Source organism: Anas platyrhynchos, chromosome 3 (assembly GCF_047663525.1).
Source record: "Anas platyrhynchos isolate ZD024472 breed Pekin duck chromosome 3, IASCAAS_PekinDuck_T2T, whole genome shotgun sequence".
Classification (NCBI taxonomy): domain Eukaryota; kingdom Metazoa; phylum Chordata; class Aves; order Anseriformes; family Anatidae; genus Anas; species Anas platyrhynchos.
In genome coordinates this window covers 16,383,979-16,396,535 of record NC_092589.1, presented here as the reverse complement: position 1 = coordinate 16,396,535, position 12,557 = coordinate 16,383,979, and the positions used below count along the sequence as shown (strand labels likewise).

Below are 12,557 nucleotides of genomic sequence, written 5' to 3'. Positions count from 1 at the left end.
TGAAGGACAGTTTGTGGGATACACGCTGCAATCTCTGCAGGGTTCACTCAATGCAACAACTGACACCACCTAAAGCATGCAGTGGTTGCAGCAGTCTCTTCTATGCTTTGCCACAGGAAATGTAAATTTGAAATATTGCAGCCTGAACGTAGTGTTAGGAGGTGTCTAACCTCCCACCTCCTGCAGTGGTCTGCTGCATCCACAAAGTAGTGAGCGTAAGCTGAGGCACCAGTGTTAGCAAAGCTGTAGAGACCTACACCAAAACCAGTAAGCTCTACAGAGAACTCCCATGCAGCTGTGTATTGCTTCTACACTTACAGGGTGAACTGCTCCAGTAGCTCACACATCTCTGTGACGCAGTCTGCAGCCCCAAGCAGCAAGGCTTCATGATACCAAAGAAGCAACACCTGACTTGCCTCAGTAAGGAGCAACACTGTTCCTTCCCCACATTATTCTTCCACTCATTAAGATTTCCCTGGAAGCATATAAAAGTCTCACAACATGCCCTTTGGTGTACTAAATACCAGAGCTGTTCAAAATAATCTGTTTTTCTGACATTAAAAAAAAAAAAAAAAAAAAAAAAATTCCTTCTGCCACAGAAGTTTCTTTCTCAAGAAGCAAAAAAATACAAAATAAAGATTGTTCTTTTAAGAAAGGATTTCAGTATCCTAGAAGCACATTTCCTGCACAAACTCATGCCTTAGTCAGAGCTGTACTGGTTGGCCCTCTAGGGAGCATCCTACTGCTGGCTTTCTCAGATAGGATCTTGTCACACCACCTTATTCCCCAGCCACATTTTGTGGTTTTATTGTCACATTATCTGCATTCCTGCTCATGAAAAGGAATGGGCAGACATTAGTTAATATGCCCAGACTCAAACAACAAGTTACTGTCAAAGCCTGGAGCAGGATATTTTGCCCCACTTCCTTTTTCAGCAGCATAGATAATCACTACTGAACCTGCAATGAAATAGCATAATTACTATTCTATTACTGGAAGAGTAAAATACCAATCTCACTTCTCAGCTTGCGCAAACATTTTCCTGGAATATCAGCTCCTCTAAGTATTTTAATTGCATTAATATTGGATCTGCTACTGCAACATCTATTAATTTGAACTAAAAAATTAAAATTAGGAAAGACTGATATGATTTTTTTTTTGTATAGAAGAAGCACAACAAAGCTAAGCATATTCCTAGCAATAGAGAGCTTCTGGTATGCATGAGCTGTAGCAACTGATCCACTCTAAGAAGATAATTGGTATAGGGAACAAAGGGGTTTTTCAGTTCAGATGTACGATAGCATAAAAGAGTTAATGCTGGAACTTCTGAGAAGCTATTATGAATCTGAGAAATGTCACAACTTCTTTACAATCTGTGAAAAAGTCCCTTCCTTTCACTTCTGAAGCAACATTACGCTTCAGCAGGCATCAAAAACTTGAAAGTAATGGAATTGGATCAACATCACAGTTCTTTCAGGAAGCTTTGCTTTTTGCCTCTGAGAAATTAATCTTTTTTATGAAACACTACTTTAAATAAAGCATCCCTCTCACTGAAACTCAGCGTATCATGTTTAGTGATACAAGAAATACTGATATTTTGACGGGGCAGATACCTTTGAAAGGGAGGAAAGGGAAAAGCCATTTCCTTCTCATTTATGGGCTAATCCTCCAGATTTTAGAAAAATCTTTGACACCCGCTTACACATATTCAAAGGGTTATTTTTTCTTGGCCAAGCTACCAAAGGGCCACCAAGTCATTTCACTGACATTTTGTTTCAGAACTGTATTTACTTTGCTTTGAGGATCATATTGAACAAATAAAGACTCGAGACACATTCCAGCCTAAATAAAGCCTTCATTAGGAGCAAAATTTTGCCATGGGGCTGTGACATCTAAATGTATTTGAACCATGGGACACACCCTCCGACCAAAGCAGATCCAGGGCAGATCCAAGCAATTATTTTCAAACATTGCAAGTGGCAGAATGCACAGCTTCATGGCACATGAAAAACTCCCACCACAGAGCAGTGTGCAAGATACAGAAGTAATAAATTCTGTTCTAAAAATCCGTACTATTAACTGAACCTTGCAATGACTGCACGAGGTAGTAACACTGCAGCACCTGCCATACATGAAATCAAAACACTTTTAATTCCCCAAGTGGAAATACCATACACTCAGTACTGCTCGTGAACATTTGTTTTTGCTATAGCACATCTCGAGGAAGCATCAGCCAGGACATCCATGAACTTCCAAGAAGTTGCAGACTAACCATGATTTCTTGAAAGGCGCAACTTCAAATTCTATGAGAAAAACTTCTCCAACCACCAAACCATTTTTTCTGAACTTCTAGTGAACTGTTACAGACTCATGGAAGTAAAGAAAAGCAAGTTTACTTGTCTCTGGAACTGTATCTTCTCAAACAGCATGGAGTAAGACTGAAGGAGACAAAGATCCCGCATGAGTCAGCAGGAAGGGAATACCAGGCACACTGAGAAACTCCCTCACCCGAGAATAGTCTCTCTCCTGTTTGTTTCCCACCACTTCAAATCACATCCAATTTTTAGGTCATAAATTTATTTATTTTTTTTAAAGTTATGTAAATTTTCTCTCTTTCTTCTTTAACAAACATACAGAGTTTTAGCACATGCTTCTTCCAGACTTTTTTTTTCCCTCCCCAGAATGATCTTTATAAGGTTAAAGTGACAGACTGACCTATCAAACTAATGGTTTCTTTTCTTCTTTTTCCTACTCACAATCGAGAAAGGCCAGAACCACCAGGCTTCTCCAAGTCCAAAGGTCAGTTTTGTCCCAAGTATCTGCAGAGCTCTTGATAGCAACCATGTTAAAGCCACAGGATGAAAGGATCAAGACTTCTTTATTGTGTTCCGTCCTTACATGGATAATGGGGTTGACTCAAAAACCTCTCCTAGGACTGGGGTTAGAGCCTCCTTCTCAGCTAGTCAAGAGCTATTTCTTCTGCAAGCTTTGTCCACCCATAAGCACATCTCCTCAAAGCAACAGGAGACCCCTGGAAGGTAAAACGGGCTGTATATGCAACGTCTGCTTTGTGAGTGTTTTTCCACCTTTTCATTCTGTGTACAGAATCCAGAAGTGTCATAGACTCTGTAAATAATCTCCTGTATTAAAAGTGCATTTCCCTGGGGGGAATTACGAAAGTCAAGAAAAGTGTCTGATGTCAGAAAATTCTTTCATAATTGCTTCAAGATTACCCAGCACAAGCTGATCTTGTCAGTGGTAGCAATTCCCTCTTGAATTAGCCTATGAGAGACAGATGCAACTATCGGAAATGCAATGAGATAGATAGGATAGTTGTGATTACACATAAAAATCCTCTCACATATTGCCACCTGCTTTGAAACAGGACAGACAGGTGATCATAAAATTGACAGTTGCATACAAAAAAAAATAACAGAGTACACAAATTCAGGCATGCTATCCTCCGTTAATTAAGACACATGTACAGGAAGTACACATGTCAGTAATCCTGCTTGCTTTATGGCCTAGAGATTTTTCAGCACTACGATTCTTCCTTATTTTTATTATTTTTATTTTTTTTGAATGATTCATCCTGGGATAATTCCAAAATGTGGTGAAGTTATTAATTCAGAGTTCTATTTCTCATTGAAATAGATCAAATCAGTTTATCAGATGTCTTCGCATAAATAACATACTGAAACACCTTACGTATTTGGAATATTCTATTCCAAATTCTGTGCAGTTAGCGTTAATTTTGATTTCTTTTATATTCACAGTCAAAGAAGCTATGTTACAATGTTAATTGGAGAGTAAGAAATACACTTAAATATTGCTTGGCAAAAATAAAGAAAATAAAATCAGTCCTTTTCTGAATCGCATGAATACAGTAACTTGATGAAGACAAAGTTGAGCCCATGTATGTGGGTTATGTGGGACAATAATTTTGAGGTGTTACCATCAACATCATTAGTATCAGCAATCAAGTAACTATGGCTGCCCATAAATCACTTTATGTAGCTGTGCACATACACTTGGAAAGGAAATTTGCACCAAAAAGGTCTGGTAATAAATTGTCTGTCTAGCCATTTGAGTTTACAGGACTGCTTTTATTGCATAAATTCAGAGTTCTTTTCAAGTACAGACCATCATAATTGAGCTGTCAAATTATCATCTTTATTTAACAGTCTCAACTATTTATACAAATGTTAAAAAAAAAAATAGTAGTAATTATTTGATCAAAATCAGCCAATAATTTGTGTCAGAACTAGGCAGAGAACACTTATAATCTGGATCCTGGTACCTCAGCTTAACCACCAAAAAATGGTTATCCTTTCTCCTATTTACAGTATCTATGTTTATAAAGCTCTAAGAAAATGGCTAGAGAAGAAAGTAGAAGTCATCTACAGCTCTTCACTGACTTGGTTTGTATAAAGCAATAACATGATGTTCCATTTATTCCTTTTTATGTCTCCCAGTGAGATGTTTTGTTTTAAATATCAGACAGACACAAATCCAGTGTGTATGGGAGAGTGAAATGTGAAAGATAAATGAAGCAGAAATACCATGTTATAAAGCTAACTATTTCTCATTACAATGAAACATACTTGGATTTCCCAGACTAACGGATTTGTTCAGAACAGAACCCAGAAACTTTCCAAATTGTGCATATTTTGCACACTTGCATTGAATGTCTTTCAAGAGGGCAGAAACGTCATCAAGAATACCAAACTGTAAGATAATGCCTCCCCATAGTTATCTGTTATGCAGCTATGGCTGAAAAGACAGTACCTGAAATCCCCTTGGAAATGAGCATTGATTTACTCCCCCCCCCCATGAGTTTCCCTATGGGCTTCAGGGCTTCAATCAAATTGTTCTATCAAGAAAGTACAGTACATGAGCCATTGCTCTGTCATTTTGCAACTAAGCCTGAACAAATATTGATGCATTTTCAATCGGCAAAAAATAAAAATTAAACAACCACCACCATAACAGAAAGTTAGTCAGCATTTAAATACAGACATAAATCTTAGAAAAGAAGCTGTCTTCACTCTTAGATGACTACAGCTGTTTTAAGATTTGCTTCTTTTATGTGAAAAGTTTCCATATGAAGAGAACATTGTATGTGCATAAATTACCCTACCATCACTCTGGTTCTCTTTGCAAATAACGGCAAACCAAATAGTTTAAGGGGATGATTTTAAAGTATTTATGTAGAAATGAATTTTAATGCAGAACTGGCTGCTTCCTTAATCATAAATCACCAACTATGTCAGTACTGACCAGTGATTAAAACTCCAAGCATAAAAGGCTTTAAAAGATGAGATAAAAGCACACACTTTATTAGAAGTACCTAAGACCATCAATTCATAATCTGAAAAAGTGCTTGAATTTGATAAAAGGAAGCACAATTAAACTAGCGACTAGACCAGAAAGTCTGCAGTTAGTTTACTGGAGTAACAAGCTGATAAATGCCAAGTAGTGTTCATTATGTAGGTTTATGTGATGTTTAAAAAGGATGGTAACACAAGATTAATTTAGGAATAAATCAGTCATTTGGGAGCAAAGCTGGGGGAAAGCAGTGATGCTGTTTCTCTATTTCTAAGCAATAAGAAAAAATGGACAGGGACAAGAGGTGCCAAGAAATATTGTCAGTGGGCCAACGCAGCTCAAGCAAGAAGCAGAAAGAGATACAATAGATATGCTGATATCACACATGTTTTTTTGTCTGTTTGTTTTTTGTTTTTGTTTTTTACACATTCCTGGAACTGAACTCACACCACTGGAGGACATCAGTACTTCCTACATTAGAGCAATGTAAGCACTGAGGTGAGTTTTGTTTTTTTTTTCTTTCTGTGGAGGGTTAGTACAAGTTTAATCTTAAAGATAATTTTTCCTTCATAAATGAAAGTTTAATATTCTAGACAGAGTCCAAAGACCAGTTGTTCTTTGAGAATGAATATTGTGTGATTTTCAAATCACAATTTCATGATGTGATTTTCAGTGTGATTTTCAAATCATGTTTCGTTACAATCAGTTCTAAATTACACGGGTACACAGGAGAACCCAGAAACTATGCTGACATTTCTTAGTGATTTCCTGAATGCACCTGTATCTCCAGAGACAGAGTGCACAACTCTGAAAGATGTGATAACAAAAGCTAGTTTCCCTAATTCCTTGGTAAGTGATAGTAAATCCCACCTTCTCTCTTAATAAAGTTACAAATGAATATACACAGGACTTAATCAAAATTGCATATTTAGTGTGTTAGTCTGTTTTAAGAGACATATTCATCAGGACACTTGAGGGCATTTAACTGCAAAGAACAAATTTTTAAAAATCTTCAAACATTTGTTACAGATAAAGAAATAAGCAAGGCACAGAGACTGATATATGTGACTTCATATGTCTTCATGGCATGGAGCAAACATTTTCAGTCTTCTTTCTCCAAAACTGTTGACTGAAAATACTATACTATAACTGAAAATACTGTAACTAGCAGAAACCAGCTGAGCAAAGCAGAACTGCTTATGCAATAACAACAATGGCAGTTACCACCACTATCTAAATGTATCTGATTAACAGAGGCAGAAACTTGTTCAAACTGAAATCAATTTAAGTTTTACTCCATTTACTGGCACACAGCTGTGAAACAAAAAAAAAAAAAAAACAAACAGCATGCCCAACTGAACTTAAATCAGCCACTCCTAGACTACAAAACATTCAATAGCATCTGAATGACTAAGAAACATGTAAAACACATGCTGTGATTCATTTTTTGCAGAAGTATAGTTTATTAATAGATCATGTGGCTAGCTACTGACAGATCAGCAGAGTTCAATATTCCTTTTTTTTTTTTTTTTTTTTTTTCAGTTTCCAAACCAAAAGCTGAGATACTCTATTCCAAACCCAGAAGTATATAAAAGGCACAAGGGAGCTACTCATGATCCAGGTAGAACACTGAGGACATAGGAGAAAAGGTAGCACTACACTCAGACAAATGGGAAAATATTGAAGTTGGTGTTGGTTTTGGATATTTCTAGTATTGTCAAGTGGTATTTGAGACTTTTTGTACACTCACAAGTTCTTGATAGGGAGAACTTTGAATCACATGCTGCAGAAGTTGCAGTTAGGACTGCAAGCACTAAGCCGTCCAGGGGTTTTCCACCCTGCTATCACTATAGAAAACCCTCCCCCTTGCACACTGCCAAGTCCCAGAGAGCCCAGTTGAACTCTGAAGCGGCATAGTCCAGCTCCACACAACAGTAGGAAATATGGTCCTGCAGAGCTCTCCTTGCTCAAGTTTGCCAAGCATGGTGACAGCTTTGGGAAAGCCTGAATAGAGTGAGTGTATCACCATTTGTCCTCCTCTATTAGCTCTACTCCATCCTTCAAAGGCAACAAACAGTCACCAAGTCACCAAGGCTGCTAAAATGTTATGCTGCAGTAAAAATGAGGCACTAATTCTTCTAAACAGGAAATGCCTAATTGCATCCAACACTCCTTTTTTCCTAAGGCCACCATGACCAAGACTCTACCTCAAATATCTCTGAGACTGGAACACAGATTTATCAACACAGCACATAGCTCCAGCAGTTCTTTATTGACTATTTTGTACCACAGGTACATACTTTTTCCTTACTCTGCTTTAAAATAATGGAGGGGCAGGGGGGAAGGAGGGAGGGAAGCTGCTTTCAAATAGGAGAAAAAAAAAAAAAAAAAAACTTTTTAGAAGACAGAACTCAAGCTGGAACATCACAATTGATTTTGCCTACATAAGTTTAACAAGCACAGCCTCGCACCTGACATTAATATTTGAGAGTCCAGTTTTCTGCCTCCAAGTGTGTATTAGTGTGCTTTCTATCTGTGAAATTATCATCATTTATAGGGCAAAGATCAGATTTTTCTTCACATAACTCCTCCCAAGACATAAGTAGCCCTGAAAGGGATTATTTTCACCAAAATCAGAAGACTGAGAAATTGGTTTGAGCTTGAGAGACACTAAAGATTACCATTTAGTGCTGTTGAAATCTCTTGGCATCACTAATGAAAACTGACACTGAAAGAATGGCTACCACGCTGGGGCAAGCTTGAATAAAGAGAAAGTTGGAACAAAAAGCAATTTACTGTGTCTAATTTCCTTTACCCCTGTTGTGCTTTCTAATTATGTAAAGTTTTATGAACAACAACTTTTCTCTCCTAAATTAGGTTTTACCTTATTCTGCAATGAAACTAGAATACAGAGTATGACAACTTCTATTGACAAGAATCACCTGTAATTTCACAAATATTGATCACAATGACTTTGCTGCAGAACCCAGAAAGAAGCATAGAAGCAAGTGCTTTTTCTTATAAAGAAATCTTACCTTTTTTGAGAATTAGTGCAAAGAGCAGTTATTTTAAAATGTGGTAGGGACACAAGTTTGCATTTAAATACAATACACAGAACACTGGGGACTTGTTTGTCTGGATGGTTATTATTACCTAAGCCTCCAATCATGCAAAATTGGGTTACTTCCCCTGACATGCATCATTTGCACCAAAAAGTCTCCTGAATCTGAAACCTCATTTAGCTGAATGAATTCCATCTCCCAGCCTACTCAGGGAAATGTAGTTCTACTACACACTCGGTTCTCATGGTATCCACTTTAAAATATTACAGAATTGCATTTTCCAGTTTGCCTGCATGCTGTATCTCTCTAGTGGTGCAATTCTTCTTGCTTACATGCAAGGCTAGCCTGGATGCTCAGACACCAAAGGCTAAATGAATAGGCCTTGAAATTGCCTTGGAATAAGTAATTTGTGAACGACTAGCAGTTCTATCACACCTGTACGCATTGCACTGATACAGCTCTGCACTATCACCTCATTTGCAAACCAGCTAATATCTAATACTTAGAAAAGAGACAAATATCTTTTATTATGGAGTTATGACCAACCCCTAAATGTCCTGTACTTAAGCGAACAGCTACAGTATGCCCAAATGTAAATTCTGTTACTGTAAAAGCAGTTAAGAGCTCCTGAAGATTTAATGGTACAGTCAAGGTTTATTATGGAATAATATTTAAAATGTGATGGAAAGCAATTTCTTATTTCTATGAGGTATTCAAGATAATAAAAGCATTAAGCCACAACAGACACAAAAGTAATGCCTATGCTTATAGACATTAAAAAGACTATTATTGAAACATAGAAATTTAAGGGTATTTTTGATTTCCTACTCACAAATAGTTTATCACCTTATATCAATAAAATTGCAATTTCCAATTATTACCAGTTCATCATGGTGAACATTTAACATGATTTACTTTTTAATAAAAAATGTGGTTTCCAAGACTAAAATAGTTCATTTTTGTCAAGAAGAAAGTAGTCATCCTTTTTCCTATGAACTGTGAACCCTCAAAGGGCTTAACAAGCTACAAGGCTGACATTTCAATCATTACTCTCTGACTAAAAATGTAGACTATTAATGTTTTTTGTTTGTGTTTTTTTTGTGTGTTTTTTTTTTTTTTTTTTTTAATGGTGCAGCTAACTTGATGCACTTTCCCAGCGTTGGTCTCAGACATAAAAATAAGTTGCATTTTATAATGAGCAAAAACTGTCAATGAAGACTGAGCGAATTATCTGTGCCTGTTCTATGGGTTATGTGATATTTTCAGGTAACTAGTAAATTGTAAACAAGCAATTTTAAAATTTGGAGAGTGATTTAAACATGGGGCAGACAGTGCTTTGATCCTCTGAAAACAACCTTGTGCAGTCAAGCAGAATGCTGCCTTTCCCTCTGCCAGTTGACATGAACAACCCACTTAGACATTAGGAGAAAAATAAAGAATAATATTAAGAGAAGACAATGCAGGGCAAAGATATACACCATTTGCCAAAAGCAGATTTGCATTGAAAATTTGACAAAGGTCACTCAGCCACTGATGTGTGGCAACACCAGAACAGGAAAAGCAGGAGGAAAGTATTGTGGTTTTGGGGTAAATGCTCACAAAGCTAAACAAATGGATTATGGTAGAATAGAAAGCAACAGCCAAGTCTGGTAATCTCCATAATCCTACGTTTCTATTTGGAAACAAAATAGTTGTCAAGTGGGAGATTCATGGCAAGGTATCTTGGCATGTCCCCACTTCCCTTCCCTTCACTTTTTGTAGACTCTACCAGCTTCTAAGGGTTCGGAAATGAGGCCTTCTTTAATATACAATAATGTTTAAAAATAAATAAAAATTCTGCTGCTCAGAATCCAAGCTCACTTCAGATAGTGTAATTGAAACCAGTGGCACTAGCTACAATACCCTGATCTATCCCTTGGCCACTCAGAGTTAATAGGAGGCCAAGCACTGCAGCAGAAGGATCAAACCCACTAGAAAGATAATTAGTGGCATCTCCAGATGAAAATGTGTGATTACGTGTACTAGAGCACAGTCACTTTCCATTTGTAGGCCCTGAGTATCTGAGTGCCTACATGGAAATGCTGGCAACCATGTTGTGGTTTAACCCAGTAGGCAGCTCAGCACCACTCAGCCACTCGCTCACTCCCCCATGCTCTGGGATGTGGGAAGAGAATTAGGTAAAAGTGGGAAGAAAAAAAAAAAAAAAAAAGCTAGCTGATGGATGCCCAGCAGTGACGGCCCCCTAGCCAACTCCCCCCAGTTTTAGTTTTTCTTTTTTCAGCATGATGCCACATGGTATGCCATATCCCTTTGGTTGCTCTGGCTCAGCTGTCCTGGCTGTGTCCCCTCCCAGCTCCTTGGATACCCCCAGCCTCCTCGCTGGCAGGGCAACACAACAAGCTGACAAGTCAGTGTGTTTCGTCTTAAATCCAAAACAGCATCGCACCGTCTACTATAAAAAATACTAACGCTAACCCAGCCCAAACCAGAACAGATTGGCAGGGGAAAAATGGCTGCCAGGCCGCAGCCTGGGCCTGTCACGTCTGGGGAGCCTGGCCAGGCCCAACCTCCTCGCTATGAATACTGCTGGAAAAAGAGGGGATAATGAGGCAGGTGAGGCCTCAGTCTCAGGCAAATGCCAGCTTCCTGGGTCAGGATCATTTTCATTTTTTGTTCTCAGGCTGCTCAGAAGCAGATTCCACATACAGATTTGCCAGTTACATACATTTTTTTATGTAATTAATATAACTAATTAACTGGGTAGATATATATATAAATATAAATAAATATATATGTATATACATATATATAAAGATTTAACAGCCAGAATGGTGCATCAGGACAGTGGGAGGCGGGGAAGAGGGACACACCACTGCACCCTAGCTTCTTGATACAAGGCAACATCCTTTTAGAGCCAAAGCACACTGAAATACAGTTCTGACACTATGACTAGATGTGTTATATAAATAATTACACTTCTAGTTCACATATACTACTCATTAACAGAAAAGAGCTGCTTAATTTAAATTCATAGATACAAATCATACTCATGTGCTAGCAGACAAGGGACAAGAGGGGAACAGATTCAGAAGTTTTAACCTTGACTATACAAACCTCACGTTTCCTGCTCCTCATGGAAATAAGGATGATAGCCCATGGGCAGAAGATCTGTTAGCATTCTTCATTAATTATGCACAGATTTCTTAAAATTATTCAGAACAGGCTGGACAAGCCTTGATGGATTTCAAAGGCCAGCCTATGTCTATGTACTGAATAGTCCACATTTATTAAAATCCAGCTTTCAGCTGTACCATGGTGCATATTGCCACTCCAATAATTTTCCATAAATTGAAGGCCTTGGAAATGTAGATTAATTGAGGCAATGAAACAGCAGTTAGACTAAAGAAATTACATATTCCCTTTCATAGCTTCTTCCCTTACCCTTTCAGATTTCACAGTGGTGGTAAATTCCTCCAAATTAACCAACAAGAGAATATAAACTCAAACAGCATTTATTATCTCCAATGGCAGAATTGGTAAATAGTCGTATATAGACTTTGCTTTCTGTCATGTTATTTTTAAACTACCAAATAAATACATGGTTGAGCATTGTGGTTGGGCACTTTGGTTGTTAAACCAAAGCAGCAAGCATAATTTGGCTTGTCATCCATCTTTGCTGGTAAACTACAGATGCTTTTGGGATCACTGTGTTTATTTTATGAGACAAGTTACTTTTTGCTTTTCAAAAGCTAATAAACCTAGCAAAGCCCATGGGCCATTTAGTTTCCTGAACAGCCTTTGATGTTTTAAGCATATACCTAGCATTACATGGATTTCTTACTCATTTGGTTCACAGTAGCTCAAAACAGTGCAGTAACTAAAGGGTTTTCATAATGTGACTGTAGGCGTACATTCAGCTAGCTGAATAGCAAAGGCTTAAAAAAACAAGAGTCCTTGGTGAAGTATACTGAATTATATTCTTTGCCAATCATATCTACATCGCTCCAAGTAAATCTGCCACCTAATAAGTTATTAGAAGGATGCAACCTGTGAAAACAGCATGGTCTCAGAGCCACTGGTGGGCCCCTGAACTTTCTGCAAGTACCAGCAACAAACTCATGAGCAACCTTCTGCTTAGAACCATCCCATCTCACCTCACCCTCCCTT

At 37.9% G+C, this 12,557-nt stretch overlaps 1 long non-coding RNA gene across 1 annotated transcript in view; it reads right to left on the bottom strand.

The window, feature by feature from the left end:
- LOC110351424 (uncharacterized) overlaps positions 1-12,557 on the bottom strand; it is an 84,726-nt gene that overhangs the window by 70,995 nt on the left and 1,174 nt on the right. The gene's annotated exons all lie outside the window — the stretch shown is intronic.